Raw genomic sequence first — 6,455 nt, forward strand, 5'->3', positions numbered from 1 at the left:
GGCAAATCGAATCCAAGAAAACATCAGAAAAATCATCCACCATGATCAAGTAGGCTTCATCCCAGGGATTCAGGGATGGTTCAACATACAAAAATCCTAAAAAAAAGACAGGGGAGCTTCACCCATGAGACCTCAGCGACATGGTTGCACAAACAAACATGAACAAGGACAACATCAGTAGACTTGCTAACATGTGGGGGGGCTGGGCTCAGTCGGGCCTGACCCTAGACAAAGACCTGTGGGTACCTAAAGACTGCTGAGAGGAGGAGACTGTACCTTCCCAAGGGAGGTGCCCCGTAATCAGTCGCCCAATACCAAGTGGTCAGCCCCTAAATCATATACACAAATGCAACACCAAATGGAATAAGCAAGTTGTATTTAAATATTTATGCATATAAATTACACATGTCTATACACATATGTGTACAACAAAAATAACTAAATAAAGGAAGCCATGAATTCGAGAGGGAGCAAGATGGAGGATATGGGAGTGGCGGAGGCAGAAGAGGGATATAATGATGTAATTATATTTCAACTAAGGAGCATAAAGTAAAAAAGGGGGGTATTTTCATGTGTATCAAAGAAGGAATGTTAATAAACATTGATGAAAACTAGGATTTCTTTTCTACAACAAGCCAATAGAATGAAAACATGAGTGTGTAACAAAGTGAATAAAAGACTTTAGAATAAATGAAAGGACTTGATTGTCACTAGTATTTTATCACGTGCAATCTGAAGCAAAGGTAAAATTTATACCTAATAGAGAAGCAGAAATGCCTGGTTTTCTGACTTCATATTGGTAAGTGCAAAGAAAGTGTGTCCTTACACACTTGGGGTCGGCTGTTACATAGAGCAAGCTGGGTAGGGATGTTAGCAGCCTCACGTTCTACACCAGTCCATTAACTCAGACAGGACACACTTTTAGACAGATTACAAAAATGTGATGAAGTCTGAAATTCCAGTAGAGTGTTAGCACATATTATATTTGCTGGGATCTATGTGGCTTGCCTGGAAGTTGAAAAGATCCAATTCAAGTCAACGTTAATTCTCTTCAGTCTTAGATATGATTTGGTTACCATAGAAACAGGTTTTTAAAGCAATCCTTCAAAAGAACACCTGTGTTGATTAGCATGCCTCGAAACTGCGCAAGCAATACCAGCTCCGGGTACTTACACATTTCCTCTGCTAACTCCTATATTTCATCTAAGAAAAAAGATAAATAATTTGCCTCACAACCATTTCAATTTACTCCAAGACGTCTCCAATTGATGAACAAGCACTTTTTTTTCATGATTTCCCCAGATAACAAAACAAAAATTCATTATAAAGCATTCTCGCATGCTTATGCTTTCTCTCTCAACATAAAGGAAGTCAAAAGAGAAATGCTGCAGTGCGGAGGAAGAAAGGAAGCTGGACTAGAACCCTGAGTAGTGGAAGTGTTGTAGAGAATTAAGATCCACCTGGTGCTCACATATCAGAAGACTTAAGATTGAGCTGTCTGTCTCCCTGGTGTTTCCTTCTAGATGTGTGACTCAAGGCTCATTGCAATGCCAGCCAACCTTCTCCACTCAAGGCTTCATTACGTCTGAAACAAATGTAAAAGCAAAGGGTCTGTCTGGAGCCAGACTAGCACTGGTAAGCTTCAGTGACCTGTCACAGTGGCAGAGCCCCCAACATGCCCACTGGAAGCTCTACAGGCAAATGTACCTAATGATTGGGGTTTCAGGAAAAACCTGTATAGGGGTGAAATTAGAAGCCATTCTGATGCTGCCTGGCAGCCAGCAGGCTGACCTTCAAAGGGCATGGACGTGATGAAGGAGCAGCCAGCCCAGTGAGAAATAACTGGCAAAGTGAGGGGCTTTAATCACGTATATAAAGATGTGTGTAGACACAGATAGCTACTGTCTCTCCTGTACAATCCTCTAGTGATGGTAATTGTGTGTATGTGTTTATATGTGTACACACATGTGTATGTGTGTGTGTGCACCTGTATATCCTCCACCTGTGTGTTTGTGTATGTGCTTGAGTGTTTGTATGTGAATATGTATGTGTACCTGTACATGTGTACATTTATGCGTATATGTGTGAGTATTTATATGTGAACATGTACCACTACATGTGTATGTTTATGCATGTACATGTGTGTTTTATGTATACGTGTGTGTGTGTGTGTTTTAAAGGAAAGCCTGGCTAAGAGTTTAATTCACACTTTTAGAATAGTAGCAACCAACATCTAATATAAGATGATCATAAATTCTCGAAAAACCAAAAAAAAAACCCAAAAAAAAGTATAATTTACATGTGTATTGGACAGAATTTTTCAAATATGAGAATTATCCGGTTGAAAATCAAGACTTATCCCAAGAACTAGAATAAATAATACCTGCTAGAAACACATTTCTGTTTCTTCTGTATTATGATACCCTGTTGTTCTCTTTCAGAATATGTCACTTTGTGAATGTGTGTGCACAGAGAAGTGTGAGTGTGTGTGTGTGTGTGTGGTGTATGTATGTATGTAGATCCAGATCCAGGTTTGTGTCCCTATTGCTGTTAATGGTGTCCTTCAGTATTCAACGTGACATAAGTTACTATGGCCAAACACTGTGCTCACCACTTAGCTCAACTCTCACATTAGTCCTGGCTATCCACAAGTACACAACCAAAAAGAATTGGTTTTGTTTAAGTTACTTATAAGAAATTGGGTCAAATGATTTTGGAGGCTTAGTCTCAGAATGTTCCAGTGTGCTGTCCACAAGTTAGAGATGCAGAAAAATCCCAGTACAAGTGAAAGCTGAAATATAAGGTCCTGGATGGTGTAAGTCACATCCATGCCAATCAAATTCCAAACCCAGGAAATTATAGAGAAAACTCCACTGTCTTCTGTTGTTCAGACCCACGGCAGGTTGTCATCCACCCAAGATGTTTCATCAACCCATATTTAGAAGGTCAGGGGCTTGTCCTTCTGAACCTAATACCAATCAAATCCCATAACATCCTCACACAGACAGAAAGGCTTAAAACCCTTGCAATGTACCAATCTTTCCATTTTGGAATCTGTAATCTTTTCTCCATTTCCTGAGTGAAGACAATGAATATCCACTGACAAGTTCATAGTGAGAGCTACAGTAAAATTGGAGCAGTGAGAGCATCTACAGTTTCTGGCAAGCAAAGAGTGTTTAAGCAGAAATCCTTTGGGCTATTATTGTTGCTGTTGCAGAATTTGTCTTGGAAGGACACGTCTAGAACTGAATGAATTCCACAAAGGTCTGCACAACCAATGTCTCCGGAGGTGATGACTATCAGGTCTCTCGGTTAGGATTTGTATCACTGTGAAAACCCACAATCCTTAGCAATTTGTGGAGGAAGGGTTTATTTCCGCTTGTAACTTAGATCACAATCCGCCATTAAGGGAAGTCAGGGCAGGAACCTGAAGGCGGGAACTGATGCAGAGGCCATGGAGGACTGTTGATTACTGGCTTGCTCACCATGACTTGCTCGGATTTCTTTCTTAAATGATCCAGGACTAGCAACCTAGGGATGGCACCACCCACAGTGAGCTGGGCACACCCACATCAACCGTCAGTCAAGAAGATACCCTTCAGATTTGTCTGCAAGCTGATCCTATGGATGCAACTCCTCAATTAGATTCTTTCTTTGAAGATAGCACTAGCTTATGTCAAGTTGACATGATACTAGACAGTACAGCAAACAAGTTGTTAAAATATTTGCATTCTCCACTTCTTTTCTTTAAGTCAGGACCCCCACCCTTTTCTGACTTTTCTGTAGCCCCTCTCTGTTCCCCACTCACTCTTTCTGGATTATGGGGAGCACTAAATGACAACAAAGGATTTGCATGGAAAACAGCATTTAGTAAGACGTAAGCACAACCCAGTAGATTGTCCTCCCCTCATTATTCTAATGACAGTGAATGATTTGAAGAACCTACCAGAGCCATCCACACAGTGGCCATGCTAGCTGTTCAGCCCCCACATCAAGGGATTCAGGACTTCAGTGAGGTGTCTTTATGTATTCCAATGAGATGTCATTAAGTCTAATTCTTTTTGAACAGCTTTCAAAATCTGAAGGAAAAAAATGATTTGAATATTCTGAATCACAGCCATTCACTGAGAAGTGTGCTTCCTGATTTCATCTTTTATTCTTCTGAAAGTGTAATGTAGAATATGTAAGGAATGAGTAAGGAAGTTTCTAGACTTCCCCCCCCTCCGCCCACTGCCGCCCCCATGGAAACCATAACTCAGAGCCTAGAAGGATTAGGAAGATGGTTCAGGAAGCAAAGCCCTTTATGAAGACTATGCAGAGGATAACTTGAATTTTACTATTCTCAAAAAGGAGTATGATTTCCTTCAAAAGAGGACTTCATATAGGTGGACACCGAAACACAGACATTTGCACCAGCAAGATCTACCAGCTGGGTGTGGAGGCAAACACAGACATCTGAGTTCAGAAACATTGTACTGCTAAAGAGCATGACGACTCGGGTGCCCCCAACAAGGATGTCATCTGCTGTTTGCACAAAGAGCCCATGTCCTACAGAAGACTTTCTTACGTCTCTATTTTAATCTTCTCAACTGGAAGTCTGCATCCAAGACTTTTGCCGTTTACCAGACAGTGTTCGGCTCACTTCTGACACTTCAGCGACCCCAGGAACTACCTTTTAAAAAATAATTCATAGAGTAAGAATGTATGCTGCCCATTTACTTATGGGGGCATCAACTGAAGAATGGTTCATCTACTAGGAGCCACACACTTAAAGACAACTGCCTCTCTGTCCTCCAGAAACTAGCTAGGGACTTACGTGTCCCTCCTTTCTCCACGCTGGAATTCTGGCTGGCTTGATCTTGTTTGGTCTTGTGCAGGCATCCACAGCTGCTGTCCTGTCATGGCCAGAGGACGCTGCTTCACTGCAGTTTCTGCATACTATGAGCTTCTGTACAGTGTCTTTCCAGGATGTCCCTGAGCCTTTGGGGCGGGGATAATATGGTTATGCCAATTCTGTGCCTTGATTGCCTTGGTTGATAGGAGGACGCAGCCTTAAAGTGGGCATCATCATTCCGTAGTTTGGGGTCCTGGAGTAATGAAGAATAGTGACATCTAGCTTAGCAGTACGTGTGCATTCATTCTCTGTCTGCTTCTGAATGTGATATGTTTGACTAGCTGACTCCAGTCCTGTCCCCTTGATCTCCCTGTGATGGTGGGCTAGAACCTGGAAGTGTAAGCCAAAGGAAACACATTATAGACTAGAATGTGGGAGTGTGCAAGCGAAAGGAAACCCAATAGCAGACTCGATCATGGGAGTGTGTAAGCTAAAGAAACCCAGTGGTGGACTGGATCATGGGAGTGTGAGCAAAAGGAACTCCCTTCTCCTCTAAATCTCTTTTTGGCCAGGATATTTATCAGAGACATGGGAATGAAACTAGGTCAAGGGTGTCATTAGGAATTTTTCCTGGGTCAGGCTTACAAAGTGCACGGTCCTTGAGGAGCACCCGCTCTCCTCAGCTTCTCTGTGGTGGCTTTTTTGCTCCACCACTCTCTCTCTTTAACGTTGCCTTTTTCCACTAAACAATCTCTATCTCTCTGAGGACATGCATGTTTAACAGCCTGTGGTGAGTCCATGTTGTTGTGTGATTCCATTTGACCTAGATTTCCATCTGATCACTTAAAAAAAAAAAAAGACAACGATGTCATCTTCCAAAAAATACATCTCTGACTGTTCTACTCCCTTATTGTTTGTCGTTGCTGATATTTTAAGCTGTGTGGTCCTTAAAATTCATTGTTTTCTGTTCAAATTCCCCATGCATACTGGCCAGTTCCCCTATCTGTGAACGCATTAATCATAGTCATTTTAACATTTATATTTGGAGAACGGTTTATATTCTCTTGTCCCAAGAAAACACTCATCTTCAATAGACCTACCTCCAAGGCAGGTATGGCAGGTGGCTTGCTCTGAATGTCTTTCCCCTTCCTGGTCATGGTAACCAAACTCAGCCTGAGTCTCATATTACAGTGGTTTCCTCATCCCCACAGTGGAAAGTTCATAGCCCTATAGACAAAAGAGTGTGAACTCTGTGGTGATGGCAGGGACTTCTGTAGGTGGAGGGTGATTTTATCTTTGGCCTAGTGATGATGTTCTGAGTTTGATGGCATCTGCTCCTCCATGACTGTGACTTTGCCCTTTATAAGAGACACATCCATCGAGGGGCAGGGTTTCCAGCCTTCCCACAGACATTCCAGCTCCTTCTCCGGGCCTGTACCATGATCATCTGTCCTATCTCATACTCCCTATGAGCAGCAGGTAGAACCCTCTGAAAAAGAGCTTACTCCAAATAGAGTCCGGAGCCTGGTACTCCTAGAGAGTCCCAAGTCTAGGATTCTAGAGCCGTTAGCAACTAGCTAAGAGCTGAGCTGACTTCCTAGGTGTGTGCACGGCAGCCATG

At 42.3% G+C, this 6,455-nt stretch overlaps 1 long non-coding RNA gene across 1 annotated transcript; it reads right to left on the minus strand.

Annotated features, from left to right (window-relative positions):
- Positions 1-3,800: 3,800 nt before the first annotated feature.
- On the minus strand, positions 3,801-5,477 carry LOC121132909. The gene is made up of 3 exons (XR_005869613.1): positions 4,817-5,477; positions 4,568-4,672; positions 3,801-4,079 (listed from the first exon to the last, which is right to left on the minus strand). It is a non-coding gene; the product is annotated as an uncharacterized LOC121132909 (long non-coding RNA).
- Between the last annotated feature and the right edge of the window lie 978 nt (positions 5,478-6,455).

The sequence above is a fragment of the Mesocricetus auratus genome, unplaced genomic scaffold, assembly GCF_017639785.1.
Source record: "Mesocricetus auratus isolate SY011 unplaced genomic scaffold, BCM_Maur_2.0 Super-Scaffold_100018, whole genome shotgun sequence".
NCBI lineage: Eukaryota > Metazoa > Chordata > Mammalia > Rodentia > Cricetidae > Mesocricetus > Mesocricetus auratus.